The sequence below is a fragment of the Peromyscus californicus genome, unplaced genomic scaffold, assembly GCF_007827085.1.
Source record: "Peromyscus californicus insignis strain IS unplaced genomic scaffold, ASM782708v3 Scaffold_4__1_contigs__length_199733344, whole genome shotgun sequence".
NCBI lineage: Eukaryota > Metazoa > Chordata > Mammalia > Rodentia > Cricetidae > Peromyscus > Peromyscus californicus.
Window position 1 is genome coordinate 16,077,911 of NW_026294562.1, and position 11,710 is coordinate 16,089,620.

General features: G+C 43.7%; 1 protein-coding gene across 10 annotated transcripts in view; it reads right to left on the bottom strand.

The window, feature by feature from the left end:
- The window catches only part of Gbf1 (golgi brefeldin A resistant guanine nucleotide exchange factor 1), a 153,590-nt gene extending 142,182 nt beyond the window's left edge, over window positions 1–11,408 (bottom strand). For 5 of the 10 annotated variants that reach the window (XM_052760537.1, XM_052760536.1, XM_052760533.1 and 2 more), the window contains exon 1: window positions 11,162–11,408. The gene's annotated coding sequence lies outside the window, so the exon portion shown is untranslated. The remainder of the gene's footprint in view (window positions 1–11,161) is intronic. The other 5 variants (XM_052760541.1, XM_052760539.1, XM_052760540.1 and 2 more) reach the window with 1 other exon arrangement.
- Window positions 11,409–11,710: the final 302 nt, after the last annotated feature.

Sequence of the window (11,710 nt, forward strand, 5' to 3'; positions counted from 1 at the left end):
TGGGAGAATGAGACATGTAGATCTCTGTGAGTTCACGGCTAGCCTAAGCTACATAGTGAGACCCTGTCTCAGAGAAAGAGAGAAAAACAAAAAGTTTTTTGGTTTGGAATCACAATTGAATGTGAACTTAAACATTGCATCCATTCTGCCAAGGCAGCTAGCTCCAGGACACTGGCATGATGACTCGGAGGTTCTAAAACCTCACATGCACTGATTTACTGCAGGAAATCACCAAGAAGACTACAGTGAATGCTTTTGTAAAGCTGATGCTGTGTGAAACTCTGAAACGACACTGAAAGCTAACTTAGTATTATAACTGCTCCCAAAGGAACTACTGTAGGATTGCCTGTGCTGTCCAGAACAGCACTTAGAAAAGATATTTAATTCTTTCCCCAGGTGAAAATATTGAAAAATAGAATTTCTTCTTGGAAGACTAGGGATGCAGTTTAGCTGGTAGAGTGCTTGCCTAGCATGCACGAGCTCTAGGTTCAATCCCACCACCACTTACATGAACCAGGCATGATGGTGACCGTCTGTAATCTAAGCACCACAGCAGGTAGTGGCAGAAGGACCAAGAAAAGCAAGCCATCCTTCATAACACAGCAAACTGGAAACCAGCCTGGCTTCATAAGACTCTTTCCCAAAAAAAAATTTTTTTTGTTGGCATAGAGTATATCCTAGGAACATGCAACAACAAATTTGCTACTTCCCATTATTTAAAAACTCCTCAGAATCTGGTATGGTGGCTAATGCAAGTTAACACTGGTATTCAAGAGTGAGTTTGAAGCCAGCCTTATCTATATTATGAGTCCCTGTCTTAAAAAAAAAAAAAAAAGCCCCTGTGAGTGAACCAGGTAGGCAGCTGTAGGCAAAAGGCCTGGAAGCTGCTGGTCTGTCTGAGGTGTGATGGCATCAGTCAGGCTCCGCCTTCCAGATCATTCAACAATGGCCGAGACAGCCTCCAGTCTCCTGCTGCAGACAGGCCCTGCCCGCAGCCCCTCCCCGCATCCATGAGACACCCCCACATGATGTATGCATTCGTTGTATAAAAATGAAGTTTGAATGATTAATATAAAATATTTTAGTACAAAAAAAAGAAAAGAAAAAAAAGAAAGAGTTCAGAACTATTGCAAAGTAAAAAAAAAATTATTAAACTTTCTAACACTATTTATGTAAAAAAAAAAAAAAAAACACTCATGCAAAACACACAGTTATTTTTTGAACATGTGATATTTAGCACACAAAAAGCTACATCCAGACTAGTGGTGCAAGGGAAGACTCTCAGTACTTCCCAATCCTATCTTCCGTGCTTCTGCTCATGACTCCTATTATAAAACTGATGTTTATTAACATTTTACTCTTATTTCACTGACATGTACCTTTAAATAACATACAATATTATTTCTATGTTTTATGTGTAATTAATATTTTATATATTTTATATATTCTTCTGCAATTTGCATTTTGATGTTTTATCTAGGAGTCATCCATGTTGACAAGTACAATTAATATATTTTATAGATACACACACACACACACACACACACACACACACACACAAAATAAAGCATCTAAAGCTGGGCAGTAGTGGCACATGCCTTTAATCCAGGCACACAGGAAACAGAGGCAGGCCAGTCTCTGCAAGGTCAAGGCCAGTCTGGTCTACACAGCAGCCAGAGCTATACAGAGAGATCTAGTCTCAAAAAAAAAGAAAAATGGTCGGTGAGATGGCTCCGATTTTGAGCACTTTCTGTTCTTTCAGAGGACCCAGCTTCAGTTCCCAGCACCCACATAGTGGCTCACAACCATCCATAGGCACGCCCAAGGTACACAAACATACATGCAGACAAAACACTAATATACATAAAATAAAACTTCTTTAAAATTAAAATTTTGTTCTGTTTTATTGGGGTTTTTTTTTGTTTTTGTTTTGTTTTTTTTTTTTTCTTTGGTTTTTCGAGACAGGGTTTCTCTGTGCAGCTTTGCGCCTCTCCTGGAACTCACTTGGTAGACCAGGCTGGCCTCGAACTCACAGAGATCCGCCTGGCTCTGCCTCCCGAGTGCTGGGATTAAAGGCGTGCGCCACCACCGCCCAGCCTCTGTTTTATTGTTTTTGAAGACAGGGCTTCTCTGTGTAGCCCTGGCTGTCCTGGAACTCACTCTGTAGACCAGGCTGGCCTTGAACTCAGAGATCTGCCTGCCTCTGCCTCCCGAGTGCTGGGATTAAATCTGTGTGATACCAACTCCCAGCTATTTTTTTTTCCAAGATTATATTTATTTTTATTTTATGAGCATTGGTGTTTCATCTGCAAGTATGTCTGTGTAAAGGTTTCAGATCCCCTGTAACTGGAGTTACAGACAGTTGTGAACTGTCATATTGGTGCTGAGAACTGAACTCAGGTCCTCTGGAAGAGCAGCCTGCTCTTAAGCACTCAGCCTAAACTAAATTTTTAAGTAGCTAAATATCTCATATTTTACAGAGATGGGATCCCCAGAAAATGCAAGTCATGAAAACCATCAAGCTAGGCATGGTGGCACATGCTTTTAATCCTGGTACAAGGGAGGCAGAGGCAGGTGGATCTCTGTGAGTTTGAGGCCAACCTGGGCTACACAGTGAGTTCCAGGAAAGGCTCAAAGCTACACAGAGAAACCCTGTCTTGAAAAAAAAAAAAAAGAAAGAAAGAAAACCAGATATCCACACACAGAAGAATGAAACTAGAACCCTGTCTCTCATCTTCCACAAAAAAATCCAACTTCAAACAGATCAAAGCCTCAAAACTCTGAACCTGTTAGAGGAAAAACACTTCAGGATATAGATATAGGCAGGGACTTTCAATGAGAATGTAGTCACTCAGGAAATAAGGCCAACAATTGATGATAAATGAGACCTCTTGAAATTGAAAAGCTTCTGAACAGCAAAGGAAACAGTTAATTGAGTAAAGATACGGTCTACAGAATAAAAGAAAAGCTTAACTAGCTATACATCTGATAGAGGTCTAACATCTAAAATATACAAGAAATAACAACCCAGAGCCAGGGAGATGGCACAGTCAGAAGAGCAGGAACTTGAGTTCGGATTCACAGAATGCAAATAAGGAGCATGGCAGCAGGTACCTGTAACCAGAGTGCTGGGGAAGTGGGGACAAGAGGACCCCTGGAGCTTGCTGGCCAAGCCAGTCTAGCCAAATGGGTGAGCAGGTCCAATGAAAGACCCTCATCTCAAAAATGAAGGTGGAAAGAGATGGCAAAGGGCACCTGACATTGACCTTCAGCCTCCAAAGGACACATACGCATGTGTACCTACACAAACATGTACAACACACATGCTCACACAAAGAAGAGGGAAAAAAAGGTCTCAAACAATCCAATCAATAGATGGGCTAGTAAAATGAACAGACAGTTCTCACAAGATGAAATATAGCCAGGCGCAGAGGCAAATGGATCTCTGAGTTCGAGGACAGTCTGGTCTACAGAGTGAGTTCCAGGACAGCCAGGGCTGAAAAAAAATTTTTTTTTCTTCTTTATACTTCGCTGGTGGAACTAGTCCAGCCACATGGAAGTCAATATGGAGGTTCTCAAAACACTAAAAATGGGTCATTCATATGACCTGCCGTATCACTCGTGGGTACTTAACCCTAGGGACTACTTCAAGACAACATAACACAGAGATACTGGAACATCAATATTTACTGCAGCCCTATTCTCAATAGGTTCATTAAGGAACCAACCTAGGTAACTGACAACAGGGGAACAAGGAAAGCGTGGTGTAGGAATATACACAATGGGATTTTCTTCAGTCACCAACAACTGAGTAATATCATCCCCAGGATTTTGTATCCAACTGGAGATCATTACACTAAGTGAATTAAGACAATCTCAGAAAGAAGTAATACCATATATGTATATATCAAAGTAATAGTAATACTGTCTGGGGGATGAAGGGGACCAATGGGAGGAAAAGAAGCAAGAAAGGGGACAGTAAGTGGAGATGAGGGGGCTATGCTCAATATACAATACACAAGTAAATTTTTTTCTTAATTATTTTTTAAATGATACTACTAAAGCCAGGTATGGTGGCACACATCTGTAATTCCAGCAATCAAGAGACAAAGCAGGAGAGGCAGAATTCTGAGGCCAGTCTACCCTATGTGGTGAAACCCTGTCTCAAAAAATCAAAAGGAAGGGCAAGGCAAAAGAATGGCTGCTCTTCCAGAGGACCTGGCTTCAATTCCCAGCATTCACATGGTGGCTCACAAACATCCATGAGAGCCAGCATCCTCTTCTGGCATCTGTGGGCACTGCACACATGTGGTGCACAGACATGCATGTAGACAAACACATAAAACTAAAATTTTAAAGGAGTCACAGAGATGGCTCAGTGGGTAAAGCACTTGCTACCAAGCCTGACAAGTCTGGTCCCCAAGACCCACTTAATGAAATGAGAGATCCAACTCCTGAAGTTGTTCTCTGACCTCCACATATGCACCACAGCACATACACAAAATAAGTAAATGCAATTTTTTTCATTAGAAAAAGAGGACTAGAGAGATGGATAAGAACTTAAAGACTTGCCAAGCAAGAGTAAGGACCAGAGTTCAAATCCCCTGAATCCATATAAATGCCAGGTGGGCACAGTAGCCCACCTGTTCTAATTCCAGCTTCAGAAAGCAGAAACAGGATCCTTGGAGCAAACTGACTAGCAAGACTATGGGCAAGCTCTAGATTTGATTGAGAGACCCTGCCTTAGTGAAAAGATGGAAGACTGGAGATGATTACAGACATCAACCTTGGGATTCTACATACACACAGTGCACATACACAAACATGCAAAAATGTGCACACACACCATATACACATGAAAATGTAAAAAGAAAAAGCAAGAAATATGAGTAGAATAAACACTTTACAAAGTAGAAAATACAAATAACATATTCATATAAAAAGATTATTAAGGCCGGGCGGTGGTGGCGCACGCCTTTAATCCCAGCACTTGGGAGGCAGAGCCAGGCGGATCTCTGTGAGTTCGAGGCCAGCCTGGGCTACCAAGTGAGTTCCAGGAAAAGGCACAAAACTACACAGAGAAACCCTGTCTCGAAAAACCAAAAAAAAAAAAAAAAAAAAAAGATTATTAAGCCAGACAGTGGTGGTGTACACCCTTAATCCCAACACCGGAGAGGCAGAGGCAGGAGGGATGTCAGGGATTCAAGGCCAGCTTGGGCCATATACTGAGTTACAAACCAGACTGGGTCAAGCAGCAGTGGCGCATGCCTTTAATCTGAGCACTCAGGAGGCAGAGACAGCGGATCTCTGTGAGTGTGAGGCCAGCCTGGTCTACAGAGTGAGATCCAGGACAAGTACCAAAACTACACAGAGAAACCCTGTCTCGAAAAACCAAAAACAAACAAACAAAAAAAAAAAAACCACAGACTGGACTAACTAAAGAGTAAGATACTATCTCAAAAACACAATAAATCTGACAATACCTTAGTAAAGACCAAATGGCTAGAGTATCTAACTGATACAATCAGTTTGAATAACAATTTGGGATCATCATGCCAAGTTAAAGAACTTCATATCCTTTATCTTAGCAATTCCACTTCTAGGTCTAGACCTTAGAGAAATAAAAAAATTCTGGCAAGGGGTAGGTGTGGTGAGACTAGTCAGTAGAGCAGAGCATCACTTTTGGTGACGATCTGGGGTTGTTTTTTGTTGACGGGTTGGTTGGTTGGTGTTTTGTTTGTTTTTAATGAGGACCTTGCTCTTATAGATGGCCTGGAACTCAAGACACTGGTGCCTCAAGTCTCCTGAGTGATGGATTACAGGCATGCCCACACACTAAGCTCAGTCTTTCTCAAGTCAGGGTTTGCTCCCTCTTTGCCTTTGTAAAAGCTACTCCCTTCTTTTCAGAATGTTCTCTCCTCTCAGCCACTTTTGTAAACTCTACCAAAATTTCACACTAAAATCCAATAATCCGGATGGTGGTGGCAGCGGTGGCGGCAGCGGCGGCGGCGGCAGGGCATGCCTTTAATCCCAGCACTTGGGAGGCAGAGCCAGGCGGATCTCTGTGAGTTCGAGGCCAGCCTGGTCTCTAACGCGAGTTCCAGGGAAGGTGCAAAACTACACAGAGAAACCCTGTTTCGAAAAAAAAAAAAAAAAAAAAGAAGAGGGAAAGGAAAAAAAAAATTCAATAATCAAGCCAGGTGGGGTAAGCCCCCACCTTTAATCCCAACACCTGGGAGGCAGAGGCAGGCTGATCTCTATGAGTTTGATGCTAGACTGGTCTACAATGAATTCCGGGACAGCCAGGGCTACACAGTGAAACCCTGTCTCAAAAAACAAAAATCAATTATGATATGTTTTTGGTTATAAGAGTCTTCAGAGGCAAGACAGACCTGAGTTCCAGTCCTTACTGCTTATACCTAAATGACTATAGCCAAGACCTATTTCTATTCTTTCTTTCTTTTTTTTCATTTTCCTTTCTTTTTCCCCTCTCACCCCCAGTGTTGGAGATTGAACCCACAGCTACACACATGCTAGACAAGCACTGTACTACGAATTATAACCCTTTTAAACAAATTTCCTAACTTTCCTGAGTCTTCGTTTACAGTTTTCCACAGTAGCTATATGTGGTAATCAACAGAAAGATTAAGTGTTCAGGGCTAACCTGGGCTAAACATTGAGACCTTGTCCAAGAGCAAAACAAAACAAAACAAAACAAAAAACCCAGAAACAAAAAGAACTACAATTCTCCATTGCAGACAGAATGAAGCCATTTTCCCTTGGGTTTGTTGTGAAGCACCACAAGGCACTGAACATTTTGTCAGCATCCACTAAATACCCTGCTTTTATGATGGTGTTTGCTCACGAGTCTTCCTCAACTCACTCATTCTCCTAAACAGAATGAGCACATCTGTCGTCAGCCCATAACACTGTGTACACAGTCCTTCTTACACAAACCTCAGCCGAACAGCGACACACATCTGTAATCCCAGCAATGGGAGGTGAAGGAAGGAGGATCCCAAGCTCAAGACTGGTCTGGGCTGCACAGTGAGACCTTCTCTCAAAAACAAAACGAAACAAAACAAAAAACAGGGAGTGAGGGGCTGGAGAGATGGTGCAGGGGTTAGGAGCACTTGTTGCTCTTACAGAGGACCTGGGTTTAGTTCCCAGCACCCACACTGTGGTTCACAATCATTTGTAACTCCAGGTTTAGGGGATCTAACTCCCTCTAACTTCCATCTGCACCAGGCACACACATGGCACACATACACACACACATGCAAGCAAAACACACTACTGAGCTCAGAAGAGAGAGGCACACAAAAAAAAACTTACTGAACAAAAATTAGAGAAAGAGTAAGAGTTATAGAAAGTCGTCGAATGAGGAAAAAGCAGGTACTCTGCTCTGACCAGGCACAGCTGGAAAATCCTCTCAAACCGGCTAATCAGGTGCCCAGTGTACCTTAGCTCTTCGTGCCATCTCCTCTCCCTGTGGAGATTCTGAGACTATCTCCAGAACCGTATGTGGGGAAGCCACTGACCTGTCCAAAACTGCCCATCTTAGAGACGAAAATGAAACAGCGTTCCTCTCTAGCCCTCATCTTTAACCACCCGGAACACACAGGTATAAGGGTGACCAGCTTGAGTGACGGTGGAGTGGGAGCAGCAGTGACAGTCCCATACAGCCCGTCTATCTTCTAAGAATCATCCTGTACTAAAAAATAGGAAGGCTAGTCATACTGTGCTCAAGTCTCCAAACAGTAGCCACCTGCTGAATAAGCAGCTGCCTTCTTCAAGTTAGGGGCCTGCATACTACAGGCTCTGCTGCTTCCTATCCATCTTCCACCTGACTCACTTCAGTCAGTAACATCATCTGTCCGACATGCATTCAAATTTATAACCCTTGCTTATAAGATTTGTCCTCAACCAGGCAGTGGTAGCGCACACCTTTAATCCCAGCACTCGGGAGGCAGAGGCAGGTGGATCCCTGTGAGTTTCAGGCCAGCCTGGTCTAAAGAGCGAGATCCAGGACAACCAAGGCTACACAGAAAAACCCTGTCTTGAAAAACAAAAACAAACAACAACCAAAAGATGTGTCCTCATACTTCCACAATTATTTATATTTATATTGCTTCTGTGATCACAGTCACTATCTGGAATAAATCACTTCCAGGATCATTTCCACTGCTACTGGAATCCCAAAGGAGCATACCACTCTACTGTATTTTCCTTTAATTAAACAAATGCAGTTGAAACATAAAAAAAGAACAACAATTTGTTACATTTATGTCATAGCTCTTCCAGCATAAAGGTAAAATGGATCTCTCCTTCTCCCTTCAACTCAAGGCCACCATGAACCCGGGATCCAATCATTCTAATCAGTAACAATCAACATGAATAGAGTGTGATCAATCAGTGGTCTTCCCAGTGATGCTGTTTATAAATAGTATCTCCTCTCAAGCAGGAGCTGTGTCTTCTTCCTCTCTAGCTGCCCACTGAAGCCAGAATAAACACTCTATCAATGAGTGCTATTATTGTAAAGCAGCAGTCATCCTGACTTCTAGAACATAGGAGACAGAGAGTATGGTAAGCTGGAACTAGAACTGATACCAGCTACTAAAATGTGCCAATGAGCATCACTGTTAAGACTGGAACATAGGAGCCCGGTGGTGGTGGTAGTGGTGGTGCATGCCTTTAATTCCAGCACTCAGGAGGCAGAGGCAGGCAGATCTCTGTGAGTTTCAGGCCAGCCTGGGCTACAGAGCAAGTCCAGGACAGTCAAGGCTACACAGAGAAACCCTGTCTCAAAAAAAAAAAAAAAAAAAAAAGACTGTAACATACTATATAGTCTGCCTACAGCCACTATTTTAAAAGAGTTTGAAGTGTGAGAAAACCTTAAAGAAAATTTATGTTAGTGAAATTATCCTTATATAGAAAATTACGTTCTGCCCTCTGCCCCCAGCACTGAAGATCAAATCCAGGGCCTCTCTCTCACAGGCTAGGTAAATGCTTTATCACTGAGATACACCCTTTTTTTTTGAAGAGTCTGCATCTCATAAAAAGCAGTGTCCTGTACCATTCCCATCCCATTTGCTTTAAATCTATACATATAAATTATAACACTATTCCTTCTCTTCCTAACATACAGGTATTAACACACCCATTTTCAGGAGGGCAAAGAGAATTAAGTAAGAGAAACTTGGTTCAAGGATTGTGTCCTCCTAGATAACTTGCCTTCCAAACCCAGAGACAGTGTTCCCCCTTGTTTCTACTCAGCATGCACAAGCACTGCTGACTGCCAGGCCACAAAGCCTAACCACATACTAAACTAATCCCAGGGATGCATGATACTTTGTGGGGCCCAATATCTGCTGAAAGGAACTAGGCAGATTCTACTTTTAACTCTGCTATTTTTTTTTCTTTTTTGAGACAGGATCTCACTGTGTAGGCCAGGCTGGTCTTAAACTCAAATGTTCTTTCTTAACCCGAAAGCAATGAGATTATACATGTCTGTCACTACACCTAGCATATGTCACTACTTTTCAGAAGTATATAGGCAGACCGGGTGGTGCAGGCCTGTAAACCCAGCTACTGAGGAAAGATCACAAGCTCAAGGTCTACAGAACAAGTTTCCAGGCAGCCAGGACAACTTAGAGACCATGTCTCAAAATAAACAACTGAAGCAAGCTAGGGATATGACTCAGTGGTAGACTGCTCGGCTACCATATGTAAGACCCAAAGGTCCCATTATTGTAAGACCATGTGTAAACTGAGCAATCCCAAAGCAGATTTTTCATTTGTATCCTCCACAAGGCCGACACTAGTGCCTGGTACTCTTGAAATAATGGTGTGTGAGCTTCTGCACTAAAAAAACACTACACTGTCTCTCATCTCTAAATTACTCTATCTTTGATGGACTTCCACCGATTAATAACACAGCAATGTCAAAGGTCATGACTGGGCCATAAACTACACTCTTTGGGGTTGTGCCCATCATTCACTCTGCTTCCTTGACTCTACCTCCAGGAGTAGAACATCTCTTATGACTTGTTTGTCTGTTTGAGACAGTATCTCCTTTAGCCCAGGCTGGCCTCTAACTCAAGTAGCAGAGGATGACCTTGAATGTCTGACCCTCGTTTCTACCTCCTAAGTACTGGAATTATAGGTGTGTGCCAACATGCGTTTATGAAGTGCTGAGGACTGAACTCAACTGAACTCAAGACTCTGTGCACGCCAGGCAAGCACTCAACCAGCTGAGCTACATCTCCAGCCCTTTTCATGTTTCCTAATCTACTAAAAATAAATAGCCCACCAGTACCAAATTTATCAGTATTCAAATCTCTCAATCTTAGCACTCAATCGAATGTATCACAATAGAGTGGCTTCCTCGTGATTAAACCGCATATCCTTAGGGTAGGTGGGAAAAAGTCACAGTGGGTAAATGCCTACCCAAAACACACACCAAAAGTGTTTACAGCAGGGTGGTAGTGGCACATGCTTTTAATCCCAGCAACAGGGAGGCAGAGGCAGGCGTATCTTTGTGAGTTCCAGGACAACCAGGGATCCTGTCTCAAAAAAAAAAAAAAAAGTGTTTACGTCAGACCCACGGTGACAGCTGAGCTGTCCTGTGTAAGGGAAACCTTATAGGCAGTTCCTCAGGCTGCTGGCCTCAACTCTTCTACTACCTAATCCAGACGGCACTGGTTCATCTTTCAGAATTAATGAGGCACTTCAGTTGTATTAGGGTCGAAATCACCCAGAAGTGACAGTTTACAGAATCTGCAAAGATTCATTATCTAAAAGCCCGAAAAACCATCCTTAGGTTTGCTTTCCGATTTTAAGGACTTCATTCTCTATAGAGTGCAGAAAGCTTGAAAAAGAGGAGTTGGAGGCTGGATTAAGCCTAGAAAACTAGACATGATTCTGGCATCCAGAGTCACAAGCAGAGCTGAAAACACCCCTCCGGGGGCAAGGGCCTGACCTTTGGTCCCTGCACACCTCCCTACTCTCTCTCTCTCAATCAATCCTTTCGAGTTATCTCTTCCCCTAAGCCCTTCAGCCAGCCCGCTTCGCCCAACCGAAGGACCCTTCCTCCTTATTCCTTATGGCAACGTCAGGCAGCCTTGGCGACGCTGGAACTCTAGGAAGAGACTTCGCTGACCTGTCAGCGGATCCAAAATGGCGGGGCCTAGTCCCAGTCCCGGCAGCCGCAGCTCATGTCCAGCCCGGCCCCGGAGGCGTCTCCCAGCCGCTTTCCCGGCGCTGGCGGCGAGTGAGGGAAGGGAAGGAGCCTGTTTTCTGGAAGTCGATCCGAACTTCAGGGGGAGACCTCACTCAGGCCAGGATAACTGGGCCGGGACGGTCGGTGGAGCCGGCTACCTCCCCTGTCAGCTCACTGACGTGGTAACTAGCCTCAGTCTAGCCCGCTGCCTGGTAACTGAGCGGGTCCGGCCGCGCTCAGCCAATCAGAGTGTGGCACCCCGAAAAGTGGCATCCCAGCTATCCAATCCAAGAAAGGAAATCGGCTCCGGGAGGCGTGTAGTGCCCAAAGAGACCAGACCCGATTACAAGAGAACGAAGAGTAGGTTGGGGGACAGCCAACGGATACGAGGGTTCTCTGACTGACAGTTATAGCAGCCAATAAAGAATGAGAAACTCTGTTGGGCGGTTAGAGAGGTGGGGTTAGGTAGTGTTCGGTTGCAGCGCGCTG